The sequence below is a fragment of the Bufo gargarizans genome, chromosome 8 (assembly GCF_014858855.1).
Source record: "Bufo gargarizans isolate SCDJY-AF-19 chromosome 8, ASM1485885v1, whole genome shotgun sequence".
Lineage (NCBI taxonomy): Eukaryota > Metazoa > Chordata > Amphibia > Anura > Bufonidae > Bufo > Bufo gargarizans.
The window spans coordinates 390,734-403,282 of NC_058087.1; positions in this window are offsets into that span (position 1 = coordinate 390,734).

The window sequence follows — 12,549 nt, forward strand, 5'->3', positions numbered from 1 at the left end:
TGATCTGAACCCCATTGAGAACCTGTGGTCCATCATCAAATGTGAGATTTACAAGGAGGGAAAACAGTCCACCTCTCTGAACAGTGTCTGGGAGGCTGTGGTTGCTGCTGCACGCAATGTGGATGGTGAACAGATCAAAACACTGACAGAATCCATGGATGGCGGCTTCTGAGTGTCCTTGCAAAGAAAGGTGGCTATATTGGTCACTGATTTGTTTTTGTTTTGTTTTTGAATGTCAGAAATGTATATTTGTCAATGTTGAGATGTTATATTGGTTTCACCGGTAAAAATAAATAATTGAAATGGGTATATATTTGTTTTTTGTTAAGTTGCCTAATAATTATGCACAGTAATAGTCACCTGCACACACAGATATCCCCCTAAAATAGCTAAAACTAAAAACTACTTCCAAAAATATTCAGCTTTGATATTAATGAGTTTTTTGGGTTCATTGAGAACATGGTTGTTGTTCAATAATAAAATGAATCCTCAAAAATACAACTTGCCTAATAATTCTGCACTCCCTGTAGTATAATTCGCGGTATCTCCGCTGGTAGTCTTATCCAGCATACAAGATACAGGTAGCGCAAGTATAATCCCTTTTTCCCAAGAACTGGCCATCACACAGTTTGGGAGTCAACAACAACTCTATTATTGTAATGTCCCCATGCAAGGGGTTTCTATAATGGCATTCCAGGGGTCTTTCCCCTGGTGGACTCTCTGGAAAACTTAACCTGCAATGCTATTCCCTTATGGTTCGTTACTTGTAAGACAAAAAGTAATCAGTGACCTGCTGAGCATTCATCTGGTTGTTCAGTAGAAACACAATGGCTACAATGTCAATTGGGTTATCCCTCAGGCTGAGGGGAGGGGATGTGTGGCTTATAACCAGTTTGTGATTAGCGAATGTACAATTTTCTGGGGCTATTGTTCCATAGAACACAATGGATACAATGTTAATGGGGTTATCTCCCAGGCTGAGGGGAGGGGATGTGTGGCATACACCCGTTTGTGAAACTAGCATATGAATGCCCTCAGTCTTGTAGAGTGTAAAATTAACACATGAACCCAGTCTTTGAATTACTGAAGTGGCTAGGTTTGCCACACCGACCCTAAGGTCCTCAAACATCAGAAAGAAACCGCCAACTCTGAGGTCCTCAAACATCAGAGAGAAACCGCTGACCATGAGGTCCTCAAACATCAGAGAGAAACCACCAACCCTGAGGTCCTAAAACATCAGAGAGAAAACACTGACCCTGAGTTCCTCAAACATCCGAAAGAAACCGCCGACCCTGAGGTCCTCAAATTGCTCACAGAAAGCACAGACCCTGAGGTGCTCAAACTGCTGTGACAGAGGAAACACCTCTTATATGAGAAGGTCCAGCTCAAATGTTGCACTATTCATCCTCTGACACATGACTATTTTAAACAGATTGTAGCACCCAGACAGGAAGCCCTGTTCCTGGGTGCAGACCACAATCAGGACATTTTGGGTGCCATAAAACAGATTCGCTTATCAGATTTTTGGGGGTTGGAATGCGAGACGACATAGAGAAATGGTGTCGCAAGTGTCCTATATCTGTGTCACCAATTGTGAAGGCCTGCCCAGACAAAAAAACTCCACTGGACCCAATTGAGAGTCATAGGCCATTCAAGATTGCCTTGGACAATGTTAAATTAAAGGGGTTGTCTCATCACAGACAATGGGGGCATATAGCTATGATATGCCCTATTGTCTTATAGGTGCGGATCCCACCACTCCAGTCCAGTCCAGCCACCACCAAGCGAGCTCCCCATAGAAGCGAATGGGAGCGCACAACACATGACTGGCCACCGCTCCCATTCACTTCTATAGGCCCAATAGAAATAGCTGAGCTAGTGCTTGACTATTTTCGGCGACCCCATAGAAAATTAATGGAGGGCGGCTGTGCACGCGCAGTGCGCCCTCCTTCACTTTCAGGGCTCAGTTCTCGATATACAGTACAGACCAAAAGTTGGGACACACCTTCTCATTCAAAGAGTTTTCTTTATTTTCATGACTATGACAGTTGTAGATTCACACTGAAGGCATCAAAACTATGAATTATCACATGTGGAATTATATACATAACAGAAAAGTGTGAAACAACAGAAAATATGTCATATTCTAGGTTCTTCAAAGTAGCCACCTTTTGCTTTGATTACTGCTTTGCACACTCTTGGCATTCTCTTGATGAGCTCCAAGAGGTAGTCACATGGTCTTCCAACAGTCTTGAAGGAGTTCCCAGAGATGCTTAGCACTTGTTGGCCCTTTTGCCTTCACTCTGCGGTCCAGCTCACCCCAAACCATCTCGATTGGGTTCAGGTCCAGTGACTGTGGAGGCCAGGTCATCTGGCGCAGCACCCCATCACTCTCCTTCATGGTCAAATAGCCCTTACACAGCCTGGAGGTGTTTGGGGTCATTGTCCTGTTGAAAAATAAATGATGGCCCAACTAAACGCAAACCGGATGGAATAGCATGCCGCTGCAAGATGCTGTGGTAGCCATGCTGGTTCAGTATGCCTTCAATTTTGAATAAATCCCCAACAGTGTCACCAGCAAAGCACCCCACACCATCACACCTCCTGCTCCATGCTTCACGGTGGGAACCAGGCATGTAGAGTCCATCCAGTCACCTTTTCTGCGTCGCACAAAGACACGGTGGTTGGAACCAAAGATCTCAAATTTGGACTCCTCAGACCAAAGCACAGATTTCCACTGGTCTAATGTCCATTCCTTGTGTTCTTTAGCCCAAACAAGTCTCTTCTGCTTGTTGCCTGTCCTCAGCAGTGGTTTCCTAGCAGATCTTCTACCATGAAGGCCTGATTCACACAGTCTCCTCTTAACAGTGTAATGACCGGTTCACACACAGGGAGGAAAACAGGGAAAGCCCTGCCTAAGGGAGAGGGAAAGGTGGTGACCCCTAACTCACCTTGCGGCTGGCACCTGACTGCCCTGACGTCCCTAGACGGGTTCCTCACCCGTGCGGCGATCACGTGCCTAAACCCTGGCTTTCCCTGAAATGAGCCCTAGATAGTGAACGGGCCGGGAGGATCGCTAGTCCTCACCACTGCACTAAGAGGGAAACACCAGGGAGAGGACAGACAATACAGACAAACACAAACACCCAGGTGGACGACAACAACTGTCCACAAAGGTCCAACAGGGATCCGGAGGGTAGCGTTCTGAATCAACAGTCAGAGAACGCAGCAACACAGCTCCAGTGGGTCAGGATAGATGTCCAGGCAGGAAGCTCTATCTCTGGCAACCAGAGAAGTGTGAGAGAGGAATATAAGGAGGATTGGGAGTGCTGGACAAGGAACAGCTGAGGAGAAGGAGCTACGGATCCCTGAGTGAGCCAAAAGGGTTTGCAAAGCAAACTCAGAAAGCTACCATAAGGAAAACAGCCCTATCTTAAATAGAGCGTGCAGCCAACCGCTGCGACCTCCTGACCCCGGGTATAACGGAGTCCGGCGTGGTTCTCGATACTCTCGTGACAAACAGTTGTTCTAGAGATGTGTCTGCTGCTAGAACTCTGGGTGGCATTGACCTGGTCTCTAATCTGAGCTGCTGTTAACCTGCGATTTCTGAGGCTGGTGACTCGGAGGAACTTCTCCTCCGCAGCAGAGGCGACTCTTGGTCTTCCTTTCCTGGGGCGGTCCGCATGTGGGCCAGTTTCTTTGTAGCGCTTGATGGTTTTTGTGACTGCACTTGGGGACACTTTCAAAGTTTTCCCAATTTTTCGGACTGACTGACCTTCATTTCTTAAAGTAATGATGGCCACTCGTTTTTCTTTACTTAGCTGCTTTTTTCTTGCCATAATACAAATTCTAACAGTCTATTCAGTAGGACTATCAGCTGTGCATCCACCTGACTTCTCCACAAGGCAACTGATGGTCCCAACCCCATTTATAAGGCAAGAAATCCCACTTATTACACCTGACAGGGCCACCTGTGAAGTGAAGACCATTTCAGGTGACTACCTCTAGAAGCTCATCAAGAGAATGCCAAGAGTGTGCAAAGCAGTAATCAAAGCAAAAGGCGGCTACTGTGAAGAACCTAGAATATGACATATTTTCAGTTGTTTCACACTTTTCTGTTATGTATATAATTCCACATGTGATAATTCATAGTTTTGATGCCTTCAGTGAGAATCTGCAATTGTCATAGTCATGAAAATAAAGAAAACTCCTTGATGCGGGTCTCGGTGGGACCCACACATATAAGACAATGGGAGCATATCCTAGCAATAAGCCCCCATTGTCTGTGTTAAGATAACCCCTTTAAGACCCAGCTGATATGGGGAAGTGTACACTGTAACAATCAGTGACCATTATAGCCAGTATGCCATGGTGATACCAGTAAGAGACTTATCAGCGCAATCAGAGGGGAAGGCAAAGAGGAGGGTACAGTGGATTGGACATAAGGTTTTAATAGGGACTTGTGAAAAACATTATGGATCTTCCAAGTCTGAGGAAGATCAAGACGGTAGGCAACGGGATTGATGACGGACAAGATTTTGTAAGGCCCAATAAACTTAGGACCCAACTTCCAGGAGGGAACCTTCAATTTGATATTCTTAGTAGACAACCATACCAGATCACCAACATTCAGGTCCGGACCAGGCACACGTCTCTTATCCGCCACACGCTTATATCTCTCACTCATGCTCTTTAGATTATCCGGAATCTTTTGCCAAATAGATGACAAAGACGAGGAGAATCTCTCCTCATCAGGTAAACCAGAAGCCCCCTCTCCAGAGAATGTCCCAAACTGCGGATGAAACCCATATGCACCAAAAAAATAGTGACCTATCAGAGGACTCCTGACGACGGTTATTTAAAGCAAACTCAGCAAGGGAGAGAAAAGAACACCAATCCTCCTGATTCTTCGCCACAAAACAACGCAGATATGTCTCCAGATTCTGATTGACGCGCTCTGTCTGGCCATTCGACTGCGGGTGGAAAGCAGAAGAGAATGACAACCGAACCCCCAAGCGAGAACAGAAGGCCTTCCAGAATCTGGAAACAAACTGCGTGCCCCTATCAGAGACTATGTCTGAAGGAATACCGTGCAGTTTGACAATGTGATCAATAAATGTCTGCGCCAGCATTTTAGCATTGGGCAAGCCAGGAAAAGGAACAAAATGCGCCATTTTGCTAAAATGGTCCACCACCACCAGAATCACAGTCTTCCCCGAGGAACGAGGCAGGTCTGTAAAGAAATCCATGGACAGATGTGTCCAAGGACGGGAAGGAATGGGTAACAGAAGGAGAGGACCCGATGGCCGTGAATGAGGGACTTTGGCACGAGCGCAGGTCTCGCCGGCTGCCACAAAACCCTTAACCGACTTACGAAGAGCCGGCCACCAGAATCTCCGAGCAATGAGATCCACTGTGGCTCTACCCCCAGGGTGCCCAGCAAGGACAGTATCGTGGTGCTCCTTAAAAACCTTGTGTCGTAAAGTGAGAGGCACAAACAACCTTCCAGGAGGACAAAGATCAGGAGCCTCTGCCTGGGCTGCCTGAACCTCTGCCTCCAATTCAGGATAAAGAGCAGAGACCACCACCCCTTCAGCCAAAATGGGACCCGGGTCTTCAAAGTTCCCCCCTCCCGGAAAACAACGTGACAGGGCATCCGCCTTCACATTCTTAACCCCAGGGCGGAACGTGACAACAAAATTAAACCATGAAAAGAACAAAGACCATCTGGCCTGTCTCGGGTTCAGACGCTTGGCTGACTCCAAGTAGGCCAGATTCTTATGGTCGGTAAACACGGTAATAGGGTGTCTGGCTCCCTCTAGCCAATGGCGCCATTCCTCAAAAGCTAACTTGATGGCCAACAACTCCCTATCTCCCACATCGTAATTTCTCTCTGCGGAGGAGAGTTTTTCGAGGAAAAAGGCACACGGTCGCCATTTGGCAGGAGAGGGACCCTGAGACAAGACCGCACCCACACCCACCTCAGAAGCGTCCACCTCAACTATGAAGGGCAGAGAGATATCAGGTTGTACCAAGATGGGAGCGGAAGCAAAACTCTCCATGATACTAGAAAAGGCCTTACGCGCCTCTACTGACCAAGAAGAAAAATCTACCCCCTTTCTAGTCATATCAGTGAGTGGTTTAACAACAGAGGAATAATTCAAAATAAACTTCCTGTAATAATTGGCGAAACCCAAAAAAACGCATCAGCGCCTTCTGAATCTCAGGAAGCTCCCACTCAAGAACAGCGCGGACCTTCTCGGGGTCCATGCGAAAACCAGAAGTGGAGAGAAGAAACCCCAGAAATTGAATTTCTGGAACCGCAAACACACATTTTTCCAGTTTAGCGTACAATTTATACTCCCGCAGGATGAGCAAGACCTGACGTAGGTGGTTCTTATGAGTTTTGAAATCAGAAGAAAAAAAATCTAAATGTCATCTGGATACACTAATACAAATTTCCTCATTAAATGATAAAAAATGCTGTTCACAAAATGCTGAAAGACGGCTGGGGCATTCATCAAACCAAAAGGCATAACCAAATTCTCAAAATGGCCCTCAGGGGTATTGAAGGCCGTCTTCCATTCGTCCCCTTCTCTGACCCTGACCAGGTTGTATGCCCCTCTTAGATCCAACTTGGAAAAGACTTTAGCCCCAACAATCTGGTTAAACAGGTCCGGGATCAGAGGAAGCGGATAAGGGTCCCGAATAGTGATACGGTTCAGCTCCCTGAAATCCAGACAAGGTCTTAAAGAACCATCTTTTTTCTTAAAGAAAAAACCCAGCGGCAACAGGTGACTTCGAGGGTCGTATGTGTCCTTTTCTCAGACTCTCAGAGATATAAGCACGCATAGCGATCCTCTCAGGTTGGGAAAGATTGTATAAACGAGATTTAGGCAGCTTGGCGCCTGGGATGAGATTAATAGGGCAATCGTACTCCCTGTGCGGGGGCAAATCCTGAACACCACTCTCAGAGAAGACATCCGAAAATTCAGAGAGAAAAGATGGTACAGTCTTAGTAGAAACCTCAGAAACAGATGTCGTGAGGCAATTCTCTCTGCAAAAGTCACTCCAACCATTTGCCTCGCTTGCCAATCAATGGTGGGGTTATGCTTAGTGAGCCAGGGTAGCCCCAACACTAGAGGAGTAGGCAACCCGCTTAGGACGAAACATGACACATCCTCAACATGAGTATAACTCACAATCAAACGGATATTGTGAACTATGCCCTTTAACGGATTCTGAGAAAGTGGAGTGGAATCAAAAGCAAAAACAGGAATATCCTTTCCCAAAGTGCATACCTGGAAACCATGTGTTATAGCAAATTGATTATCAATGAGTTTGACAGCTGCTCCACTATCTACAAAAATCTCACAAAGAATGTTCTTGCTGTCTAGCGCCACCCTGGCAGGTAGGGCAAAACGGGAACTACAAGCAAACGGAAAACCTTCAATTTACGCATCAACCTTGCCAATAGTAACAGATGGAACGTTTTTGAAGGACTTTTTTATTTTTGTTTCTTTATTACTCTCAAAAAACTGCCTGAATCTCCTAGAGGGACAAACATTTGCCAAATGATTTATACCTCCACAACAGAAACAAACCTTCCTATGAGAGCTGAATCCTCTATTGTCAGAGGCAAGCAAACCCAGCTGCATGGGCTTCTGCTCAGAAGGGGCTGACAGCGACTGAGACCCCTGCGCACTGAATGAGACCACCGCACTGTCCTTAGAGTATGACAGGAAGGAGTGATCTCTCCTCTCTCTCTAAGACGCCTGTCAATACGAACAGCCCGAGACATGGCAGAGTCCAAGGAGGTAGGTCTCTCATGAAAGGCAAATGCATCTTTCAATCCCTCTGAAAGACCATGGCAAAATTGACTTTGGAGTGCAGCATCATTCCAACCAGTATGAGCTGCCCATCTCCGAAATTCTGAACAGTATATCTCTGCGGACTGTTTACCCTGGCATAAAAGACACAGTCTAGACTCAGCCAGAGCAATACGATCCGGATCATATATCTGACCCGGGGCTAAAAAAAAATGAATTCACTGAACGGAGGGGCCGTGCCCCCACCGGCAACGAAGATTGAGCGTTATCTCTGAGCAGCGAGATGATCCCCAACCTCTACTCCTCATCACCAGAGGAATGGGGAAGTAGACGAAAATGGAGTTTGCAAGCCTCTCTAAAACGAGCAAAATTCTCACTACCCCCGGAGAACGTATCAGGGAGCGAGATCTTAGGCTCAGAACAAGCTCCATGAACGCAAGCTGAACCGGTCACCTGAAACTGAGAGAAAGTTTTACGGAGATCTGCTACCAATGAAAGACCCTGCATGCGTTCAGTCAAAAGTGAAACCGGATCCATGCTTGAGACGGTTTTGGCGGTTTATAATGTCACGGATGGTGTTACAGAAAACTAGAAGACACAAATGAAAATCCGACTGACTTGATCCAAAACTAAGGAACAAAAGGGTAAGCCCTGTAACAGACCTGGCTCTCTCCCTAACTGCTCAGCCTATGCAAAAATCTCAATGGTAGAAAATTGCATACCCTCGTTCCTCGACTGTATGACACCTGAACACCCTATAATAGTGAGGGGACACGACCACCGGCTCCCTACACTTAATACGGAGGGAGTCAGGGTCACCTAGGATCAAGCTCACAGGAAAACAGAAATAAAGAAACAGACTTATCTTGTGGCTCAAGCAGTAACAGCTTCTCGCATCAGCACAGTCCAGGAAGTTGTATAAACAGCAAGGTGAGGCAGTATGGGGAGGAGATATATAGGGAGGCAAACACTGCTAATAGATGACAGCTGGGAGAGGGAGGAGAGATGTCAAAACGAAAGCAAAACAAAAGAAGATCATGCAGAAGGTACTAAAGAACGTCTAACAGAACTTCTCAAAGATCTGGTGGTGACACAGCCTGACAGCCAATGATCATCGCTGGCAGGCTGGTGCCTTTTGAAAAATCGAATCACAAGCCATATAACACACTATATTTATAAAGTGCTCTCTGGTGGTTCTTTTTCGTCGGTTGGTCCCAGCAGAGAGCACAGATAAACTGTAAGTGCACAAAACACCTCATATTTAGCCCCGGATCACCCCCCATCACCCTAATTAACCCCTTGATCACCCCTGTCAATCACTAGTGAAAGGGAAAAAAGTGATCAGTGTAAACTCACATTTTTTTTCACCAGTATTGACTGTTAGGTTTTAGGTTAGTTTAGACCCCTTTGTTAGGTAGTTAGCATCGGTTAGCGCCCAGCCCACCGCAGTCACTGATTCGCTGATTAGCGTATTTTTTGTTTCATCACTGTGCAATCACTACACAAGCGCTGAGGCAATAAAAAAAATCAGTTTTGATATTTTTTTATCAACCGCAGCGGCCTCCGGTACTTCGCTAGCCTCCCCTTTGTATGACAGGCTTGCTTTTTTTCTTGAGTAGTCTCAGGGAATACCCCCTAAATTTAGTTGATCAAATGGCAAGTAAGGGGTATTCTTCTGAAGAGGCCTACAGGCTTCTGACCCAGTCGGATGAGGAATGGGAACCCTTATCTGACGAATCCAGCGGGTCAGAATACGAACCTGTAGAAAGCAGTGGCTCTCTGACCCAAAGTTCGGACGAGGAGGTTGAGGTCCCTGATACCACCAGGCGTACCCAGCCCCGTGTTGCTAGAACACAGGTTGCGCAGGATCCGCTTCAAGGGCAGCAGAGTGGGGCTGGCGCTGTCGGATTACGTGGTGAGGCATACACCAGCAGCGCAGCCCATCCTGGACCTAGTACCAGCACTGCCGTACAACATGGTGAAGTGGCGAGCACCAGAAGGGCAGTTGAAGCTGGTACTGTGGCACGTGCATTATTTACCCCGTCGCAGCCACCGCACAGACAGGTCCGTAGAGCCCCTGAGGTGTTGGCAAACCCTGATTGGCAGCCCCCAACTTCAGCCGCACCAGTAGTTCCCCCTTTCACCGCCCAGTCTGGAGTTCGGGTTGAGACAGCTCAGATCGGATCAGCACTGGGGGTTTTTGAGCTGTTTTTGACTGCAGAGCTCTTGGACTTAGTCGTGGCAGAAACAAACCGGTATGCCACTCAATTTATAGCCACCAACCCGGGAAGCTTTTATGCCCAGTCTTTCCGGTAGAAACCCGTCCAAGTTTCCAAATTTCAAACTTTTCTGGGCCTTCTCCTCAACATGGGCCTGACAAAAAAAGCATGAATTGCGGTCATATTGGTCCACAAACCCAATTCATCACATGCCCATGTTCTCTGCTGCCATGTCCAGGACACGATTTGAGACCATCCTGCGTTTCCTGCACTTTAGTGACAACAGCACCTCTCGTCCCAGAGGCCACCCAGCTTTTGACCGGCTCCACAAAATTCGGCCCCTCATAGACCACTTCAACACCAAATTGGCAGATTTGTATACCCCTGAGCAAAACATCTGCATAGACGAGTCCCTTATACATTTTACCAGGCGCCTTGGCTTCAAACAATACATGCCAAGCGCGCCCGGTATGGGGTCAAATTGTATAAGCTCTGTGAAAGGGCCACAGGCTATACGCACAAATTTCAAGTCTATGAGGGTAAAGATCAGACCCTGGAGTCGGTCGGTTGCCCTGACTACCTGGGGAGCAGTGGGAAGACAGTCTGGGACTTGGTGTCACCTTTATTTGGCAAGGGGTACCATCTTTACGTGGACAATTTTTACACAAGTGTGCCCCTCTTCAGGCATTTGTTTCTAGAACAGATTGGCTGCTGTGGCACCGCGCGACCTAGTCGTCAGGGCTTTCCCCAACGGCTCGTTACCACCCGTCTTGCAAGGGGGGGAGAGGGCTGCCTTGTGTAACGAAGAACTGCTCGCGGTGAAATGGAGAGACAAGCGTGACATTCACATGCTCTCCTCATTCACGCAGACACGACAATACAAATTGAACGAGCAACCAGTGTCATTGAAAAGCCCCTCTTGGTTCACGACTATAATTTGCTCATGGGAGGGGTGGAATTCAATGACCAGATGTTGGCTCCTTATTTACTTTCCCGCATGACCAGACGCTGGTATAAGAAGGTGTCTGTATATCTAATTCAATAGGCTATGTACAATAGTTTTGTTCTCTACAGTAAGGCTGGGAGAACACGATCCTTCCTCAAATTTCAGGAAGAGATCATCGAGAACCTCCTGTATCCAGGAGGTTCCGTGGTCCCAACCACCAGTGTAGTGAGCCGTCTACACGAGCGACATTTCCCCAATGCCGTTGCTGGTACCTCAACCCAACCGGCACCCCGAAAAAAATATTGTGTCTGTAGCAGGAGTGGAATAAGGCGTTACACCCGCTATTTCTGTCCTGACTGCCCGGACCACCCTGCCGTATGCTTAGGGGATTGTTTCCGGAAGTACCATACACAGGTACAGTTAGCATAGGGATCACATCTCACAGGACGGGCACACAGGGCTCTTAGGGCCCTTTCACACAGAGCTGCTGCAAACCTCTTCTTTCACCTGGGACAAAGTGCATAATGTACTTCGCCACATCTCTGGGCGATTTGCGCTTTGCACATTGTCCCATGGGGAAGGAGAGGTTTGTCCTATAAAGGTAAAAAATAAAAATAAATCAAAGGTAAGCAAAAAAAAGTTCCAAAAGTTCAATAAAGTTTATAAAAGTGAATGTTCTGTTTCAAGTGTTATATAAAGTTAATGTTAATAAATTTATTGCGTTGCGGCCTGTTTTTTTTTACCTTCCAGGTGGACCAACCGATCAACCAGCTGCAGCACTGATGTGCATTCTGATAGAAGCATTGCGCTGCTGTCAGATTACACACAAGTCAGTGTATGCGGCGCTGCAAGATGAGATTTCTCCTCTGCAGTAAAAAAGATATGTTTGCCGAGGCTTATGAGCTGAGGGGGCGGCGGTGTTCATATGCTTTGGCAAACACTTTGTACATAAAAAAATAATAAAAATTCCGGCAATGATTTATTCATCCACATCGATTGATGTGAATGGAGAAATTGGGTTTGCCAGGGCATACGAGCTGAGTGGGTTTGGATGTTGTGCGGAGCTCCTATGTCCTGGCAGACGCCTTTCCCCTCGTTTTTTTTGTTTTTTTTTGCACATTATTGGGCAGAGATTTTTTCATCCACATTGATCGATGTGAATGAAGAAATCTGTGCCGTTCATTTTTTCTTTCAGCCCAGAGGCTGAACGGAAAAAAAATAAATCTCATTACCTGTATGCTCAATATAAGGAGTATAGCAAAAACTCCTAATTCTGGCCATACATGTAATGATTGCGGAGACCCTCAAATGCCGGGGCAGTACAAACACCCCACAAATGACCCCATTTTGGAAAGAAGACACCCCAAGGTATTCGCTGAGGGGAATATTGAGTCCATGAAAGATTGAACTTTTTGTCCCAAGTTAGCGGAAAGGGAGACTTTGTGAGAAAAAAATAAAATAAAAATCAATTTCCGCTAACTTGTGCCAAAAAAAATAAAAAATCTTCTATGAACTCGCCATGCCCCTCACGGAATACCTTGGGGTGTCTTCTTTC